Source organism: Manis javanica, chromosome 8, assembly GCF_040802235.1.
Source record: "Manis javanica isolate MJ-LG chromosome 8, MJ_LKY, whole genome shotgun sequence".
Classification (NCBI taxonomy): domain Eukaryota; kingdom Metazoa; phylum Chordata; class Mammalia; order Pholidota; family Manidae; genus Manis; species Manis javanica.
The window spans coordinates 17,656,813-17,677,271 of record NC_133163.1 but is presented as its reverse complement, the minus strand read 5'-3'; positions in this window follow the sequence as shown (position 1 = coordinate 17,677,271).

Genomic DNA, 20,459 nt, shown 5'->3' with positions numbered 1-20,459 from the left:
CTCTCCATTTAAAGATCAGAGCTGGCAGCTTGTGAAGGATCTTGTCCTCTGACTCGCTAATCATTGCAAGGTTAAAGAGTCATGCTAGCTGCTTTGGCACATCTGGAGTGTTGCTTACAAATGCTGCGGTGCATATACCATTAATATTATCCTTGCATGCATATTGTTATTAGAATAATTATTATTTCTTAGCTTTACACTGCTGGGTACTTCTTAATGCACATCAAGTCCTACAACAATCTTAAATGCAAAATAGCATGGGGAATATTACTCCATTTTTGAGTTAAGACAATGATTTCAACAGATATGCCTGATTCACAGTTGGGAGAAAGATCAAATTCATAATTCTACAAACAAAACAAAATAAAGTTTGACAAACAAAATGATGGCTAGAGTGGATGGCAACCTAATGGAGTACAACTACTTAAATGAAACCACTTGAATGACATCCCTTACTGCTTTCTAGTTAAGATCATTCTGTTTTCATTTGTCCTCAAACAATATGTAGCTTTTTAAAAAAGTTGGTTGTTTGAAAATAGAAGTTAGAATTGTTTGAATTTAATGTTTTCCATTCTTAACAAAATGAGTAGCTGAAAAGCTACCCAACATTCTCTTAGATATTACTTTAATAAAATAAAGGTACATAGTTATGAGTGAATGACTCTTAAATATCCTGAGATTCCTTAATGAGGCAACCTTAACCAATCTGAGGAAATTTGATGGTTCAGTAAAAACCAAGGAGAATTCTTCTTTCTGTAAGATATAGGCTTACATAAGCACAGATAATTCTCAGAACTTACCACCAATACAAACATCACTGTTAGTCTGAAATATGTCTGCTACCTAACTGGTTTCATTATATGATTAACCTGTGGTCAACTAGTACTGTGAAAGCTACTCCTTGATTGTTAAGCCCTGATGCTATGTTATATTGCTATAGAAGCAAAATCAAAACCACAGTCTGCTTACCTTTACATCCACTAAATAACTCAATCCTATACTATTATGACTGTTTAGCCTCCAGAGAGAAATAGGATTTCCTATTCATTTTAAGATATTTCTGAGGATATATCTAATGTCCAAGAACTGATACTCAAGAGACCTCAATTCTAGCTCTGGCTGTGCTACTTCAGATCTGTGATCCTGGAGAATCACTTTGCTTTGTAAAACATAGGGAAGAATACCCATATCACAGAGATTTTGTTTTGAGTATCCAACGTTAGTTTTGGGGACCTGACTTTTCAGAACGGTTAGAGCCCTCAGTTTCTGCAAAATAATGTTCCTTCAATATAGAGAAGTCACTTCTTAATTATAAAATCAGGATGATGATAATGATGACTATCATTTATTACATGCCAGATTGGTGAAAAAACATTATATCCTTTATATTTGTAGCTCTTGGGCAAGGGGGTTGTCCTCTTGGTAATAAATTGCCCTATGAATCCAGTGAAACCAAAGTAAGGCAAGGAAAAAAACATTTTTATTGCTCATAGCTTGTTCACATTCACTAGCCAGGCTTGGCTCTGTCTATCCCCTCTAGTCCCCAGCACCCACTCTAATTCCCCACCCACTCCTTCTGGGAGGAATTCCATGGGCAGGTACTTGGTGACTGGCAGACACCAGACCAATTACGTGCCAGGAACTGGAGGGGTGGGGGAATGGTCGTTTTCTCTCCAGCCCTTGCCCTGAATCCACCAGAGGCTGTGGGACGCTGCAGCAGTGAATACCCATTGATATGTAAATGCTAAGGCCAGGTGGGAGATTCTGGAAATTCTGACATTTACCCCACAATACCAAGTAACCAAGATGCTGAGGTCACCCTGAGACTGAGAGTCAAAATTACTCTTCAAACTCACCCCACTTCCAATAGATGACACAGCATCTTTGATAATCACTATGGAATTCTTAGAAAAACTTTTCTCCCTCAAACACATGTCTAGCTAAAAATTACTTTTCTAATATACTTTTCCAGTGTTTGCACAGATAAAACCATACTGAAAACCCTCTGACTGCTTTATATCCCAAATTGAACACCTCTGTAAACAGAAATGTGTATGTATATCAGTTTCCCAAGATCAGAACATAAGGGCTTTCAATTGCTGGACCCAAACAGTTTTAAATCTAATATTTTACATAATTTTCTGGAAGATCTTTAGCAGTATTACCACCTCAGGGGCTGCCTTCTCTTTCAGGCTCAGCCCCTGCTGTTATCCTCATCCTCTTTCCTCTCTAACCTCTGCTCTTCTTTTTTATCTCTAGCCTTCATCCTCAAGGCCTGTTAAAGTCATTTTCAAAGCCATTCTTTCTTGTTTGGCCAGCTGACTCCAGACAATTCCCTGGGTAACCCATCAGCTACCTGCAAGCAGTCTCTTAAGGACTTTCTCTACACCCAGGTCAGTCTCTCCATAAGAGAAACTTTGATGTTAGTGGTTAAAATATTTTCTTAATTACCCACCCCCAACCGCCAAGCAAACTGACAGCCATTCTATGAAATGAGCATTAAGTCTTACTGACTTTGCAGATGAGGAAACAGGCTCCAACATTTTAAGTCAGCACGGTCCTGAGGGTCACAGTGGCCAATGAATGGGAGAGTCACCTGGGTCTCTTTGAGTGTTATCAGCTGGGCCCTCAGATTATATCTTAGATTCTGGTTCCCATGTTAGTTCCTACTAAGACTTTCTGCTCTCTCTGCCCTTCATCTGTAGCTGGCTGCATTTATTCTAGAAAATCTCCTGCTAGTTCTTTCCTTCTTAGTTTTTAAATTCAACTTCACACCTTATTTTCAACCTTTCTGTTAAAAGGAATTCCATACCCACTAAAGCTGTGAGATATGTCAGCATTAATCTGATGAGTTAATTCACAAAAATGCTTATAAATTGTAGACTTTTCACAAAATATAATGAATTACTGATGTTGAAATATGCTACATATACCTCATTTAATCAATAAAAGCACATAAGTGAGTTATTTTAGAGTCTGCAAACTGAATGGTACTTTGTAATAAATATCCTTAGTAGAAACTTTTATGTGACAAAGCATCAATACTATTACCAATTTGTTATAGCAGACCTCTAAGACAATCCCACTATTTATTTTAAATAAACATGTGTGATGTATTTAAATGAAGCCAGGAAAATGACCACAAGGAATAACCCTACAATTTACATTTTTTTGTTTATACAATGACCACTTTTACTATGTGTAAGAGTAAATGTATCTACCACCCTTCTTTGAGCTAAACAGAATAGATACCAAAGATCCAGATAAATAAAAACAAAACAAAAATGTTAAATAAAAAGGTGTTTTTAATTCAGGTGGACCCATAAAATATGGAAAAATGTTAGAGCTAGGGCCTTCTGAGAAGATGAATGAATTCCTTATTTGCTCAGTATGTAAGGTGATGTAGGTAAGATTTGGAACTTACCCACATGCTGAGCTTCCTTCACATCTAGAAATCAATGTCAGAGATGAAGATCCATGGACATCAAGCCCACTGTCCGGTTACTAGAATAGTGTAAACTAAATTTCTAGGTACAAAAATGAGAAATTCTCACTTGTGCATAAACTCTTATGATACAACAATGACAACATACAAAATAAGATTATATTAAAACTAGATAGTTACTATGCTTTACTTTTTTATTTTGAAAGTTGGGATAAGGTGAGGAGAATAAGCTGCTAATTATAATAAAAGGCTCTGAGTGTAGGTCAAAGGCATTCCTAGATCCTTTTATATTAGACAGGAAAACTGTTGGCTTTTTACTTTCATCTCTCCACAATTCTGAATATTGTCCCAGCATAAATGGAATCATCTGCTTTGGGCTAGAGAAAGATTTGACTATCAGAGCATATGCAGAGATTGACTGCTGACATTTTACATTTGGATGTAATGAACTTCAGAATACAACAATCAAGAGAGCTGTCCAAGGCAACGGATTCCACTCTACTGTCTGCTGCTATCATATTTTGCTTATTTTATCATCTTACACTAGACACTAATAGATCAGAGCCCTAAACAAAGAAACACAGTATGTGAATGAGTTACATATTAATGAAAAAACAGCAGTCACTTATTAGATTTTTACTGTCTTCAGTACAACTGGCTTAATCTAACTGAAAACACAAGAGTCTTCTAAGTACTTTCACAACTCCCTGTTGTGTGACCATATTTCCCAACACATATCTGTACTGAATTACAAGCAACAGCTAAAGCCAAATGAAGTTCCTAGCAATTTTATGGACCATAAGAAACAGAATATTTTGATTTGTGTTTCACCTTATGTAAAACATAGTGAGAGTACTGAGAGTAGAATATGGTGGAATGAAACTTAAAGATGAAAATGATTGGTCACTGAAGTATCTAAAAAGACAATAAATGGCAACATGATTTCTATGTCCATTAGTTTCTGCGATAACCCTATGTATGATCCACATTTGAAGCACAATGTATGCACATCTTAACATCTAGTTATTGGAAAATTATAGGCAAAAATACTTTGGATGCAAGAACCACAGCAAATCAAATTGATAATAATAAGGTTAAAATGGTCATTCATAATTTAAAAGGAGGAACAACAATGACTGAAAACTGAACAGCTGGAGACAAACTGTGCCTTTTGGTTAAGCAAACTGTCAATCTTGTTCATCATTTGTCTATAAAATCGAAATTCAGGGTTTTAGAAGCTCCATCAATCAATGATCCATTAAGAAGTTCTTCCTGACCCCATAAAATCATGAACAATACTTTAAGAATCAACAGATACAGATTTAGACTTTGGCAGATACATTGATGCATTTGTTTCAAAGGATATTGGTATGTTGTGTGTCAGGCACTTCGTGTCATGTAATAGAAAGGAGTCATGATAAGCTTAGAGGAGACCCCTGGGTTCTACATCTGGCTCTCTTTCAAAACAACGTATTAGATTCTTTTTTGCTTTGTCATCTACAAAATGATGAAGAAAGGAAAGACAGAATAATAGAGAAATGAAGATTACTGACCTACTGTCCTCATAGGACTAGTTTAAGACTCAAATGTGATCCTGCATGTGAATGCACATGATAGTGCATGAAGTGCAAGCCATACAACATTAAAAATCAGAGAGATATTTACAGTTATGAAGCCCAATCTTCTTGGGTTATAGTTAAGAAGCAGGAGACAGGAGATTTATGATTTACCCTAGGGCAACCAGAAATTTACTAGAAATAATTTAGTTCTTTTGACACCTAGTTCAGGAATGTTTCAGATTCTTTACATTGACCCTCAATTCATAGTATTATCCCAACTACTGTCAGAGTTGTCATTAACATCTTGCTAGTAAAATACATAAAATATCTGTTAGTAACTGTTTTTGAGAAGTTCCCCTTCTTTCGCTTTTGACACCCAATAATCTGGTTCTTCTCCTATTATTCTTTTTTCATCAGATATCCCTGATCTAAATCTGAGAATCCTACTGAAATTATTTCTCAACTTTACAGTTTGTCACTTCATATTTTCATGCTTTAACTGCCTTCTCAAAATGGATAACTAAAAAATTGGTATGTCCAGCTTTTTCAAGTGTAAGTATTGGTGAGATGTTTGCATAAGGATGTTTTTCACCCAATGTCAAAAATCATAGCAACTTCAGACAGCAGCAACTTTGTGATCAAGAAGACAATGGGCAATACCTTTAAAAGTCTGTAGGAAAATCACTTTCAATCTAGAAACCTTAATCTCACCAAATGATTAAAAATGTGTGACATGCAGGAAAAAAGAAAGGGGGCATTACGATTAACATGTATAGTGTGGGGGGCAACAAGCAAAGATAAGTAGTGATTTTACAGCATCTTACTATGTTGATGGACAGTGACTGTGAACGGGTATGTGGGGGGGACTTGGTGAAGGGGGGGATCCTAGTAAACATAATGTCCTTCATGTAATTATAGATTAATGATACCAAAATAAAATTAATTTTTAAAAAATGTGTGACTGATTAGATAGACTAAAAGCACATTTGGACATGGAACAAGTAAAAATATTTATCTTTTAATTCTACCATTCAAAAGAAGCATTGAATGTAGGGAGGAAATGAGAGAGGAAAACAATAGCAAACGAAGCAAATAGGAAAATAATAGCAAAATGAGGGAACAAAATAATAGCAAATGAAGATATGGGGCTCACAAAATAGGAAAATTCAAAAGCACAGCAAATGGATGTGTCAGGATGAAACTGTAACAGCCTTGAGAGCTTCAGTATAGCCTGGAACAGAGAAATATAATTGATACAGTGTCTGAAATATTTGATAGAATTTATGCAACTAGTGGAGACTGTGAAAAAAAATACACAGGAAACTAATCAAAAGTGAAAAAGAAAAAGAAAAGTGACTGTTAAATCCTAGAAATCTAAGAAGATTGGGTGGGAATATGGTCAGCCATGGCCAGGCTCCTCTGACCTATGCAAGCTTCTCCCTCTGACCAGGCAGTGATCACTTAGCTTTCTAAACTCTCTCACTATGGAGACAATAGAATCCTTGTCCACTTATTCTTATTCTGTTCCCAGTCATGCATGTAACCTTTGTTCTGTTTGCTCATTCATTACACCAAATCCAAGTTGAAAGTCTCAGGAATTGCCAAACCTTGACCACTCTGTAGTTTTCCTAGAATGACTAACAAAAAAGGAAGCAAATCACAGTTTATTATTTGGATCAGCAATAAAAGAATTTATACAGCTATAATAATGCAAATAGTGTGTACTCTCTGAATCAAAAGCTATAATAAAACCAAGAAAGAGCAGCCTAAGTATGTTATTTAGAAATGCAGAGGTAAATATAAAAATGGAACCTCTAAAATAGTTGACAGTTATTGTCTCCAGGGATCAAGACCAGAAAATATTAATTTAAAAATTATGTGCTATAATGTCTTTCCATTCAAAATACAAGCTTCTCAAATTTCTTTAGATTTGTAATTTTATTTTTATTCTTCAACATCTTTCCTTGCCTCTAATAGAGATCCAAATATTTGTTTTAGGAATGAAAAATGAATAAAAGGAAGAATTGTCATTAGTTTATGGCATGCAAAATATCTTCGCTTATGCCTGAAGGTCTAGAACAAAGTAGAAAGAAAGTAATTAAAAGAAAACTAAGGTAACAATATGTCTCTGGAAGTTAGTTCAAAGATCCATTATTTTAAAATGCATTCCAACTCATTACTTAATGTTTTATTTTGGATACATTCAGATTTTCCAATTTCTCCCAATGTTGAGCATTGTACCCATAGTTAACAAACTTAAGGAAATACTTTATACTTACCCTGCTTCTTTCCCAAAAGAACTTTAAAAGCATACAGTCAAGTCACATGCTTTAACTAGGTTAATAAAACACAAATGTAAATAAAATCAGGGCCACAGAAAAGAGAACAAACAAATAATAAATATATCTTAATGAAAGCCTATATCTATATATTCTTAAACATTTTCTTCACTTATATTTTTATACCATCCTGTTCTAGGAACAGAGAAAAAATAGGTGAGGACATTAGAACAAAGGCAAAATAAGGATAAGGAAAAACAATGAAAGCAAGGGCTAAAATGATTGCTCAAAATATGCATGTGTAATTTTTTGAGCACTTTGCTTGAAATAGACCCAAAATTTGGTTCTATATTTCAAGCAACTGATAACAGAAAGGAGTGGTCATGGTGGAGTGACTGAAAGCAAAATGTTAATCTGAGCTGCCTGGCAGCCAAGGAAAAAATAATACCAGGCTATTTTCAGAATTCAGATTCCTCTATAATAATATATTCCATGGGATAAGGAGATGCCACCATTGAGGTATATTCCATGCCTTTTCATATTCTTATGTTAATGTAGAAAAAGGTTGTCAGAAAAACATGTAAGATGCTCAATTAAATTTTAATTTATGATAAGCTAAATATTCTTAAATGTAAACTATTTTCCACACATTTCATGGGACACAGTTGTACTAAAAAAGTATTTATTGTTTATCTCATGTTCAAATTTAACTAAGAATCTTGAACATCTTTTTTCCCTAAATCTGGCTACTACTCTAACCTAGTGAAAGTTTTCAGATAAATGTCAAGATCTCCATACCTACTATTCCATATCTCATAATACTTAATATAATATAAATATCCAATGTAATGATACATTGAATTGTCTTAGTCTTAAATATACTTAATTTCCTTAGGGAAGGCCACCCAAACTCTGTTTCACAAATGAACTTTTTATATTTTACTTATGTATTTGACAATTTTCTATGATTCACCTGAGAAAACTGGATCCTATCCAATAACATAGCACAAATGTTTTATAATTATTTTTCCCCTGAATTGGTAAAAACCTGAATAAGGAGGGGAAGATAGCTTATTTAAATTAGTAGTTCGACAATTCAAAGCATACATTATTCTTTTGCGGAAAACCAAAATGGAATCACAAAGAGAAAATATTTAATGAGCCAGCTATCTTTTCATGGTGGAGAGAAAAATGATTGCTCTTACTACCTGAGCTTGAAAAAAGTGATGTCAGTCTGCTAGTATAAATGATGCTTACTGCACCGATTCATTGTGTGTGGAAGGGAAGGGACAAATCTATATGCAGGGGAATAAGTGACCAGAATTAAGATTAGGGGCATTTTGTTCTAGTCAAACCAAGAAACTGGAACTTCAAACCTTTATTTTTGCAGTGTGGCAGGAGGATAGGTATATGTTTTTAAAAGATCTGTGTTTTTCACATCTATGCATAAATTCTTTGAAAAGGAATATAATTAACCCACAGTACTGGATTTATTTAACTTGATCATTTTATTCCTCACTTGAGACAGGATTTCTTTAATAATGTGAAATGAAAGGAGTTGGAATAATTAAATTCAAAGTCAAAGAGACAAAAAAGGAGATAATTGTTGAGGGATACCTGCTACCCCCATTCTAAATTGCATTATACCATAGTGGATTCTCTCTAGAATTAATAAGAATAAAAGTAATGTTTCATTTATTCTCCTAAAATGTTAGTTTTTTTATATTTTGACAAATGTTTGTGTCCCATAATCATCACTACAGATGAAATTTAGAACACAAGCCTCCTTTCACTAATAAATTTGAAAATGAACAAGTAAGAAATGATAAAGTTTTAAAAACTTAGTTCCTAAGGCGGTAGAGTCTTGTATCATTACATTTATTTTTTGACCAAATTAAAATCCTAGTAAGCTGCTGTTAAACTTTCATTCCAGATGCATTCTTTGGAATAAATGCATTCCTAACATTTATCCAATTCTAACAAGGACAAAAAAATATGGGAAGGGTAAGATAAGATAGAAAATTTACATAATATTTTAGAAATCATGCCATATTTACCCCAGTGTTAAGTTACTCCATGGTAATTTAGATGGGTCATTAATTTTTGTATATTTCCAATTCTCTTGTGATTGTAGGGGGGGAAGTCTTGTATTGATATTCTACTTCAATAGACTCTTCAGAGACTTTCAGAGACATTTGCTGGGCTAAAGCAGTTGGCACAATAAATATATGGTAAAGAACAATAAAGAGACATGAAATACTATATTATGCCATCTTTATTGATGTCAACACACATATATTAAATATATCCTTTAGCAAAGAAGTGCTTTGGTTTCTGGAGCAACAAAGATTTAAAAATCAGAACTGAAAAAAGTGTCCCTGTAAATCAATGAACTATTCTTCTGTATCATAAGCACATTAGAAGTATAGAAGTTGAACATATCCTTGATATATCTAAAATTAATGATGCATTATATATATGCATATTTATAAAGTATACATACAGTATATATATGTGTGAATATATACATGCTTATTTGTATATTTAAGTAAGTAATAAAGCTAAAAAGATGAGAAAGCAATTAACATGAAGTTCTATTTTTTTTTTTTTCCCCACACTCAACTTGATCATCTTCCTTTGGATACCAATGGCATGAAGTATAATGTTCCCATCAGGAAATGGGGCTAAGGGAAAACTTTCTGCAGAAGGTGAATCATGATCCAAGATTTAAGTGCTGTAATTCTTATTCTTTCTAATGAAGAAGTAGAAGAAAGAGCTTTCAATGCACAGGAAAGAGTTTAAACTATATATACACATGTAATCGCATGATTTGTTAAAAAACTCATGAATAATTGTGTATTAGTGAAATGTCAAGTTGAAGTAAAGGAGAGAATCACCCAAGCACCCTGTCATAAAAGGACACACTGAGCTTATTAAAGACTGAAGTATTATTTCGAAGACTATGAGTTGCCAGTAAAGGGTTTTCAACGCACCAGAAAGCTCACTTGGAAGAATGTAGATGAGGGGACTTCAAAGTGGGTAGTGGGGCATGTGCGCTGCGGTATGGGAAGAAAATTTTAGAACTTCAGTTTATATTGGTTTGTATTTGTTTCTTTGCACATGCTTCCTTTTCAAATATTTTATAGTAAGTACAGTAAATCATATTTAATTTTAAATTTACAAACATATGAGTGTGAATTCTTTTTTTTTTAAACTGATGCATTGAGGGTTCCAAAAAGGTTTAGAAATCATTACACTGAAAATGGTTCTGAGGAGGCATAAGAGGAGAGAAGAGGAAACTGGGTAAGACACCAGTACATGAATTTAGGTGAAGGATGGCAAGGGTCTCCATCAAGGCTGGAGCAATGGTGGTGGAGAGAAGGCTCCTGACTTGGTTGATATTCAGCAGGTATGCTTTCCTTCAATAGACATTTAATTTGCATCTAATTTGTTACCTGCACATAGTCGACCAGATTCTGTGTGTTTAGAAAAATCTTGGAGGTCTTTGTGATCTCTGTTTTGTCTAACTCAGGAGTTCTGTTAGGAAATCACATTTCAAAAAAAGGCAATAGGAAGCCTGAGGTTTTTCTGTACAAATCCTCTCTATCTCCACAATGGTCGATGAATTAGAACACACAGAAAGTTATCAGGAAATGGAGAAGGAAGAGGGGCAAGAGGAAGAGGACAAGGAGGGGGAAGACATAGTGAGAGGAAGAGAGAAAGAAGAGCATTTCTTTTAATGAAATCCTAGTCCCAGCTGAAATGTCATGCTCTCACTTCCTGCATCTGTGGCTTGCTTGCGAGCTGGGCTGACTTGCTCTTTTCAGGATGGGTATGACTCAGAGAGACTGACTATCCTTTCAAGACACATGCCCACGAGCCTGTACTCTGCCATTGCAGAAACTGAATCTACTACAAGGGAAGTTACATCTCTAACCTGTATGTAGGACTATAATGATTATTTACCTATGTAAAATCATATATATCTATTCCTAAACATAGACATGGTATAAATGCATAATATGTATGTATAAAGACATATACTGTTTCATCAGATGCATGCACATCTATGTACTAAATGTGTGTGCATAGTTTGGCACAGGAAAACAATTACAAGCTGTGGAATTCCACAGCCCTGCATTTGAATACCATGCGAGCCTCTACAAGCTATAAAAAAAATCTGACAGTTCAATTAACGTCTTCAAACTTATCTTCCTCACCAATAAAATGGTACTAACAGTGCTGACCTTGCCGTTTTATTGTGCAGATTAAATAAAATGTTGCATGTAAATTGCTGGTTTGTAAATAAAATGTTGCATGTAAACTGTTGGCTTATATAAAAGCCTAACAGACAGTAGGCATTATCTTTTTGTTGGGTATAAGTTATACAGTTGCCTTTGACTTCAAATATGTCCTCACTGAAGTTCAGAGATGAAAGGACACTGGAAATTCAATAAAATTCACATTTATTGAGTATTAGTTATATGGCAAACACAAAGATTAACTAATTAGTCTACCACACTGGGGCTCAAAGACAAAGCAAGCTGTGATGCTTACTGAAATGCATGTACAGGACATAAAGGGAGAACAGAGGATAGGAAGGAGAAAAGAGGAGGGAGGGAGGAGAGACACACACAGAGAACGAGATTGGAAGGCCAAGGGAAATTGTTAGAGAGTTTACCAAAGCCTCACTCACTCCAATTTGAAATAAGTTGAGACGTTCCCTTCATGTTGCACTTTAACCAGACCTTACTGAGATTCAGGAATTTCACATGGAGTCCCCAGGAAACAACAGAGAAGGACATTCCATTCCCAACGGAGTTTCAAAGCACACAGCCTCCTGGAAGCCAGCAAGTGTGCCCACCAGCCATTGATTAACCTTCAGTCCCCCTCTGTCTCTATGAAGCTCCCCTTCAAAATGCTCTCACTCTGAACAGCAATGAGGAGATGGTCTTGGGACATTAGTCCACTCAGATTGCCAGCTTCCTGAAAAAAGCACCCTTTCCTGTTCACCAACACTTATCTCTCCTGTTTGGCTTTTCAATCAAAAAACAGCCCAACTTGGGATCAGAACCGGGCCAAAGCCTGATAACAGAAGAGGTAAGAGTTGAGCTAGACTGTAAAACCTAACTTAACCAGCAGTCACATTTGGTAAATCTTAACTAAGAATTAAGGAAAAGGACCTCTGAAGTTATGTTTAGCGATGCAAAACCATGCATTGTGGCAAAGGAGAACTGTCCTCTGGCCAGTTCAGAACCTCTTTACCCTCGTTTCTGATGCACACTCAATGCATTTATTTATTAGTTTCCTAGTTACTACATGGGAGCTTAGAAATAAAATTTTAAGGCAAGATGGATTTTATTGCTAGTGGTCAATGTTTTGAGAGCAAAGCAAAGTGACAGCTTATCATGTAATAGAGGAGGAAGAAAGATAAAAGTCATAAAATCAATATTTGAATATCAAAATGAAAGCTGGGGTGGTTTTGGGCAAAATCAGTTTCCTCTACTACCCTTTTTGTGCATCAGCAGATTACAGACCACATAATAACTGCTCCTTTGAAGGGACAGGTTAAACCATCAGAAACAAGTTACATTACGTTTACTATCTCCTTTAATGAAATTAAAGTGTAAAACGCATTGTTGAATGCTACTATTAAAATTATTAAAATTTCTTGCAAAGACCTAGTGTTGAATACTTATATAATCATGAGTTGCTTCACCTTTCTGAGCCAGATTTCCTTAACTATGACACCTGCATGATAGTATCTACCTAGTGGGGCTTGGGGTAGGTTGTAAATAAGATAACAATTATAAACATGTCTAGGACCTGGTCTGTCATATAAGATGTTAATGAGCTAATTTCTACTTCAAAATATTTGTCTTGGTTATCTAGAAAATTCATCTCTCATGAATGTACCCTGAAGAACGTTAAATTAGTAGTTATTTCTTTTTTCATTAAAGAGCCAAATATGTGAGCATAAAGAAATTGACATATGTTTTAGTCTGTTAAACTGTAAATTGTTACCTTGTCACATGGTTCTTTCAAAATTCACATTTCCTTTCAGAGTTGAAGAATACCACACAGTGCTAACACGGAGAGAGAACCATTTGTTTTTCATGAAAATGAGGTATGTGCTGGATTTATCACACAGCTGTGGGAACTCAGATTCTCTCCTTGTTGATTCATTAAGTCTGAGTACAGGGAGACTTAGCCCACAAAAAAGTAATATGCATGTGCGTGCACATGTTGGAAAGGAAATTTATTTGTTCCATTTTGTATGATATATGCTGGGAAATAAACATTATTAGCAAGGACTAGGATTACTAAAGAGTATGTACATGTGATTTTCTGAAGAAGCATATATTTTATTTTAGATTTGGAGACCTCTAATATGAGTGAAACATTATTCACAGGTGCTATGCACTCTTTCCACAGAAGCAATCTTTTCCTTTTTGAAACTAAAAAGTCATTTCCATTTTTATTATATCCTTTTGATTCCACTCTGAATCAGTGCTGCTGAAGCACATCTTTATTTCGTGCATTGTCTTATCAACATCATGTTTTGTTGATCAAGATATTTCCACAATATATTTCATACCAAAGGAACACAGAGTATTTGATTGAACTTACCAATGCTTCAATTCCCTCATTCCCATCTGGTGAAAATGAGAGAAGAGAACTTCTTACTGGTAGTTAAAGTGCTCAACATGACAGCTTGTTGAAAATTTTTAATCTTTCAGCTCAGGCAGTGCGCAAGCTTAGTGTCTGACCCTGCCTGAGTTCCACACTCTGAGACTGAGTAGAGGCCTGATTCACAGGTGATTCACAGCCTGTCTCCTTTCTGGACTCCCCACACCCTATCATCATGCACACACACACACATACACACGCACCTCTCTGCCTATGCATCATATATTTTTGAAATTTGCCTTTCACTTGCATCTACTTACCAAATCTTATCTGACTTGTGTCTCATTCTTTTTAAATACTATCAAGGTCAAGTAACTTTTCAATCTTTTCAGTTTGGGCATAAGAGAACTTAAGAAGAATAATATTTGGTGTATAATAAATATTTGTTGAATGAGTGCAACTGGATTTTATAAAGTGGTGCATTTAGTCTCCCTTATCCCTTTTCAACTGCATTTCCCTGACTTCATCTTACACCATCGAGGCTGAATGGGTTAAAGCCAGACTTGGGCTTGGGAGTCAAGGATGATTTGTGTGGAGAGGACCTGGAATGGTCAGAAGCAAAGAGATGTTCTATACTTACAAGCATACCAAGGATCAAACCGCTAAGTCAAAACCTTTTTTAGGAATAAAGGGAACTTATGAATCCAGGAAGAGAAAAAATATAAACCAAGAGATCAGAAATGAAGATCAGAGGGTAGTGCGAGAATGGGATGTATTTAGGAATTTGACATGGCTAGAGCTGAGAGTCTTTGTTCTGGGTGACACTTGAATAGAGCTTTGAGGAATACATCTAGATAGAAAATCGCAGTGGTCCCAGGCTTCCCTGAATACACAAACATAAACACAAAACATACTATGAAGTTATAGTTCAATATCAAGCAGTCCATAAAGCTCCCTCACCTATATTGTATTCCCACAAATCTTGAATTTTACCTATATGGTAATAGTCTCTATATCTATGCTTTTAATCTTGTTTTCTCAGTCAGCTGACACTCTGGTGAGAATGTGAAAAATGTTTTACCTCCCTGTCTATAATATCTAGTACCGTACACAGCAGATTTGCCAAAGTGGCTTCTAGTGTAGCAAGCTGATCATCTGGAAGAGATTTACAAATCCTGAGCCAATACGAAATCTAAGTGACTTGGCTAGTGTAAGATGAAGTCAGGGAAACGCAGTCAAAAAGGGGTGAGGGAGCCTATATGCACCATTTTATGAAATCCAGTTGCATTCATTCAACAAATATTTATTGTCTGCCAAATGTTATTGTCAAAAAGATGAGGAGATTTCACTAGCCATTCTGTCTCACTGTCAGCAGTTGGGACATGCTTGTAATGTAAGGTGCTGAAGCCAGAGATGCAACTTGATCTAGCACTCTTGGTCATCATTCAGAGCGCATATCACACCGTGTATTTCAAAAGAATTTTTAGGACAGTGGTTTATGGCAAAAGTTTTAAAAAATAATTTAAAATCCTTTGCAGTGAATTATTAACACTACTTTCAGCCAGCCTTTGGGAACACACTGAGAAAATAGATTAAGGAAGAGCTAGAAATATTAAGATATTTGAAATGTAGTGGAATATATGCTTCAGATCATTAAATTAACCAATAGTTGATGGTAGAATAAAATTTACCCTATATCCTAGTTTGAACAGATCTTATTAACCCATGGTTTTAAAAATAACACAGAGGGACAACTACTGTGTAAGAGTCTAGAATGGGCCAAATCTAGGCTTGTCCTTGTTTACATATCTTTCTTCAGCTCCTAGCTATTTCTTAGTTTTACTTCACAGCAAAGCTTTTTCTTCCTATCTCTTTACTTGCTGGCAGAGAACTTTTACTCTGCCTGTGGAAGGTCACATGACTTGAGCGTGCCCGCTTCCCACTATCCCGGAGTCAAAGAGTTTTTGTCATTACCTTACTGAAAAGACTTTTAGCAAGGCCAGCAACTGTTCACACTTTGTCAAATATACCTATTAGGTTTAAGGAAGATAACAATGATCTCAAACCAGATACTAGCCTTCCCTTTAAAAATCTAAAGATGTGCTAAGAATGGTTTGCTGAGAGAGATGCCTTTTAAATGCCATGCTCTACAAATAGCCATTGACATTACATATATGAATTAAATTCTAAAGCAAGACTTCCACCCACACAGACCAAACAGAGCCTGAGAATGAAGTTGAGTTAGCAAATATGTGATGCTTTTTCATATTAAATATGTAAAACATCTGTGAGTCAAAACTATGAAAAATGAAAACATAGGTTAAACAATAGATTGGGTATATATTTTCAATATAGTGTGTAGGGTGTTAATATTTATATAAAGAGGTCTTAAAAGACCTCAGTAGGAGGTTGGGCAAAGAACGCAAATGAACACAGACAAAACCAATACAAATGGTCCTTTTTCAGATTCTCAGTAATAAAAAAAAAGGCAAAGTGAATTAATAGCAGGATGCCAAGGTTTGCCATTTACATTGGCAGTGATTTTAAACTTTGAAAACCTTATGTAAAGAAGACAGTATGGAAAGAACACTCCATTTCACTTTAAGTGGAAAGCAGTAGAAACCTCATGCTTGGGAATTTATAATATATACCCAACACTCTAAAATGATCCATTTCCTTTAACATCAAAATTTCATTTCTGGAAATGTATCCTCAGTAAATTCATTATAAATATACATTAGTAAAGAACTAGAAGGATATTTGTGGTATTACATTTTTACGTAGCTGTTGGCCACTGGGGTCCCTTAGAATAGTGACAGGACACCAACAGATCAACTCAAAGTAGAGCCTGATCTATGCCTCACTGGCCCGTTCCCTCCATGTACAGAGGTCTTACCCTGCATGGAAGAGCTGGTGACCCAAGCCTGCCTCATTCCTGCTGCCCACTGCCACCAAGGCCACCCCACGCACTATACCACAGCTGCCACCCTTTCATCAAACAAGAGGAAAAGTAAGGTTGGTCCCATGATACCGCCATTTGGGTTTCTTCTCACTGAGATCAAAGCTAAATTCTGTGAGACAAACTCATGTTTCCAGAAACTACTGTGACTAAATTCTTCCTCACAGTCCTTAACAAAACTGTAAGACCACCCCATGATCTGTACTCGCCTGACTTCGCTCTGAGATGGATTGATCATCTCCTACTTCAACTCACCCTCCCACGTCCTTCCCTTCCAAATCTTTTCATCAGGCCTTTGGAGCCACATAACCAGAAAACTCCCCGATATCCCCAACCCCCACACTTCCACTAAAACTGACTCCCCCTGAATCTACAATGCTTTTCCTGCCTTTTATACATTAAAGCCTTACGTATTGTGGATTGAAAGGTGATTGGTGGGTCAGCAACCTCCTTTTCCTAGTCACCACTATCCTTACTCCTGATAGAGAAATTTTCAGTCCTTGATGCATGCCCTCTCTATTCCTGCTCACTGTCCTCATCTGGCTTTGTCAACCAGGTCACATGCATCGCGATCTTTATTATGTGGCTGGCTATCCTTCTTCCGGCTTTAGAATCAAGACTCTTGCCTCAGACACTCACCCCCTCTCCCATGGCCTCTTCTGCTTTCTAAGTTAGCCCCTGGAACTCACCATAACTTGAAATGGCTCCAATTCTACCATCCCAACCTTCTGGCTCGTGCTCCAGCTCTGCTGACTCTGTCTGCAGACTGCTTCATGTTCTCCTGCCCGTTAGCTCCTACTGCGTCACTTCCCTCCACCCCCAGCTTCATTTCAATCTTCTCGAACCAACTCCCCAAGTTCTCTGGCCTCTGACTTGTCTTTGTACATGCCTGGAAAGCCCCCACTGTGGATGGATTAAACTTTGCCTACTTGAGAGCTATGTCAGCGTGTGCAGCTGAGGAGAGGGAACCTCACAAGGCCACATTTTGATGCTTCTATGCAGTCAGGGTCTCTGCACTGCCTTCAGTTTTACCATAGCTCCCACCGGCTTGCTCTCTCTCTCACACCCACAATAAATCTAAACTTCTCCCACACTCTTTAAACACCTCATCTACCTCCCAATGCCCAACAGATGACCTTGTAACTTACTTTGAAAAAAACATAGAATAAAAAAAAAAGTCAACTACTTTGACTTTCGAACGAAAATGTCCAAACTCACTTGCGTCTGCTCTCACCCTACCTTCATCTGCTCTTGCACAGAGGTTCCCCTCCTATTCCAAAAGCGCAGTCCCCTCCTCTGGGAGCTCTGCATCACACCTGTCCCAACTCACAGGAAACTCACCCTCCTATGTGTGCTCAGTGACTCCTTCTCAGCAGCGAGACTAATGCAAAGCTCTCTGTTCTTTAGAAAGTAAAAAAACTATCCCTATTCTTTCAACTTTTGATCTTCTCCTCTACCAACCTTTACAAAGTGGCAGAGACAGTTTTATGCATTAAGCATGAGCTCCAGAATCAGACGGACATGGGATCAGATCCTGACTTTGCCGTTTACTCTATGAGCGACTTGGAGTAATAACTACTTTGCGCCTGTTTCCTCATCTCTGTAATAATATATACATGGGATGCCCTGCTCCATAGGGGTACTGTGGGGGTTAAATAAGGCCGTGTACACAGAAAGCACCAAAGACTGTCTGAGATCTGGTGTATAAGACATACAATACAATATGTAAGTGTGTGTACATATACATGTGTGTGTGTGTGTGTGTAATATATGTGTATATATAAAATACTATATATATAAGCATATAGTATAAAATATAATCAGAAATAAAATTTTACTTACAATTGTTACTGATAGCCAAACTCTGGGAATAGTTGAGTCCACTTGCTCTCTCCATGCCCTGACACCTCTTTTGCGCCTCAGTAACTCTATTCAAATCTGACACCCCACGGAAACTCTCCTTAAGATTGCCAGTGACCTTCAGTTCCCTCAATTCAGTGAATACTTTTCAGTTTCCTTCTAATCTGATTTCTCAGCAGCCTTGAAAAAATTACTTTTCTTAAAAAATAACTTTTGCCATGATCTCTCTTCTGTTTTTCCTTTTTTTTATTGAAGTACAGTTGACATAACATTATAATAATTTCCAGTGTACAACATAGTGATTCGACATTCATATACATTACAAAATCCCCACCATAAGTATAGTTACCATCCGTCGCCATACCAAGCTATGACACTATGATTGGCTATATTCCCTATGTTCTACCTGTCATCTCTGTGACTTTTTTATTTTATAACTGGAAGTTTATACGTCTTAATCCCTTTCCTCTATTTTGCCCATCCCCCAAGCTCCCTCCCTTGTGGCAACCAGCAATTCTGTATTTAAAACTTTTTTTTTTAATTTGTTCATTTGTTTTGTTTTTTAGATTCCACATATAAGTGAAATTATATGGTATTTGTATTTCTCAGTCTGACTTATTTCACTTAGAGTAATACCCTCTAGGTCCATCCGTAACTCTTGCTAATTCTTCTGAATGTCTCTGAGATTATTCAAAATACGATTTTTCTTTCATTTCCGTGTTAAAAACTTACAGCTCTGTAAAATAATTGCTATTATATGCTTAATTCATAGGATACAGTGCTCTCCTTAGATATAAAATGCAACCCTTTACCATCACTTGAAGAATAATTTTAGAAAGTGATAGATTCTTAAATTATTGATAAAAATTTCATACCCTGCAGAAAGAAAAAAATCCTGCCATCTCCAGACCTTAGTCCCCAACATAAATTTAATCACTTCAATAGTTATCTTTTAATGTGCATTCCTAAACAAAAAGACAAATCAAGGGATTTTTTTAAGGAAAAATGTCTGAATCCAAGTACCCAATGGACAAGCACTCTAGATTCTGCTATAAGAAGCATAAAGTCAGAAGACTGGCTAAATGACATCTGTTTCCTGCATGGATTCTTAATTTGGGAGACCATGGACACATTTTGCAGTCAGGTGGAGTCAGTTGTAGAACTGCCTGTCAAATCATCCTAAGATGCAGTGGCCCCAAATAATACACATTTATTTGTTCAAAATGCTGTGTGGTTGACCATCTGGGCTGTGCCCAGCTGGGCACACCTCCCACTGGCCTCATCTGGGGTCCCTTATGTGTCAGGGGTTGGTGGGGGTCTCTCATGCAGCAACAGCTGTCAGGAAGCTCCCCTGGTATGAGGCAGTCAGAGGTGGCCTGGCTCACATACCTGGTGGTGGGGCTGGCCTTCAGGGGGTCTCTCTCTCCACACGGTTCCCCATCCTTAAGACTAGCATGGCTTCTGCACATGGAGGGAAGGGGCAGCACGAGTGAGAAGAGAAGCTGCCAGGTTTCACAGGATGAAGCTCAGAAGATACCTCACACCTCAAGTTTTCTATCGGTCAATGCAAGTCGCAAGTGCAGACCCAATTCAAGGAGAATAAAAATTCCACCTCTTGATAGGAAATGGGACAAAGTCACAATGCAAAGGAATGCACCACCAAGGATGAGAGGAACTGTGGCCACCTCTGCAAACACTCCATCACGATACCAGTTCTTGGAGTAATG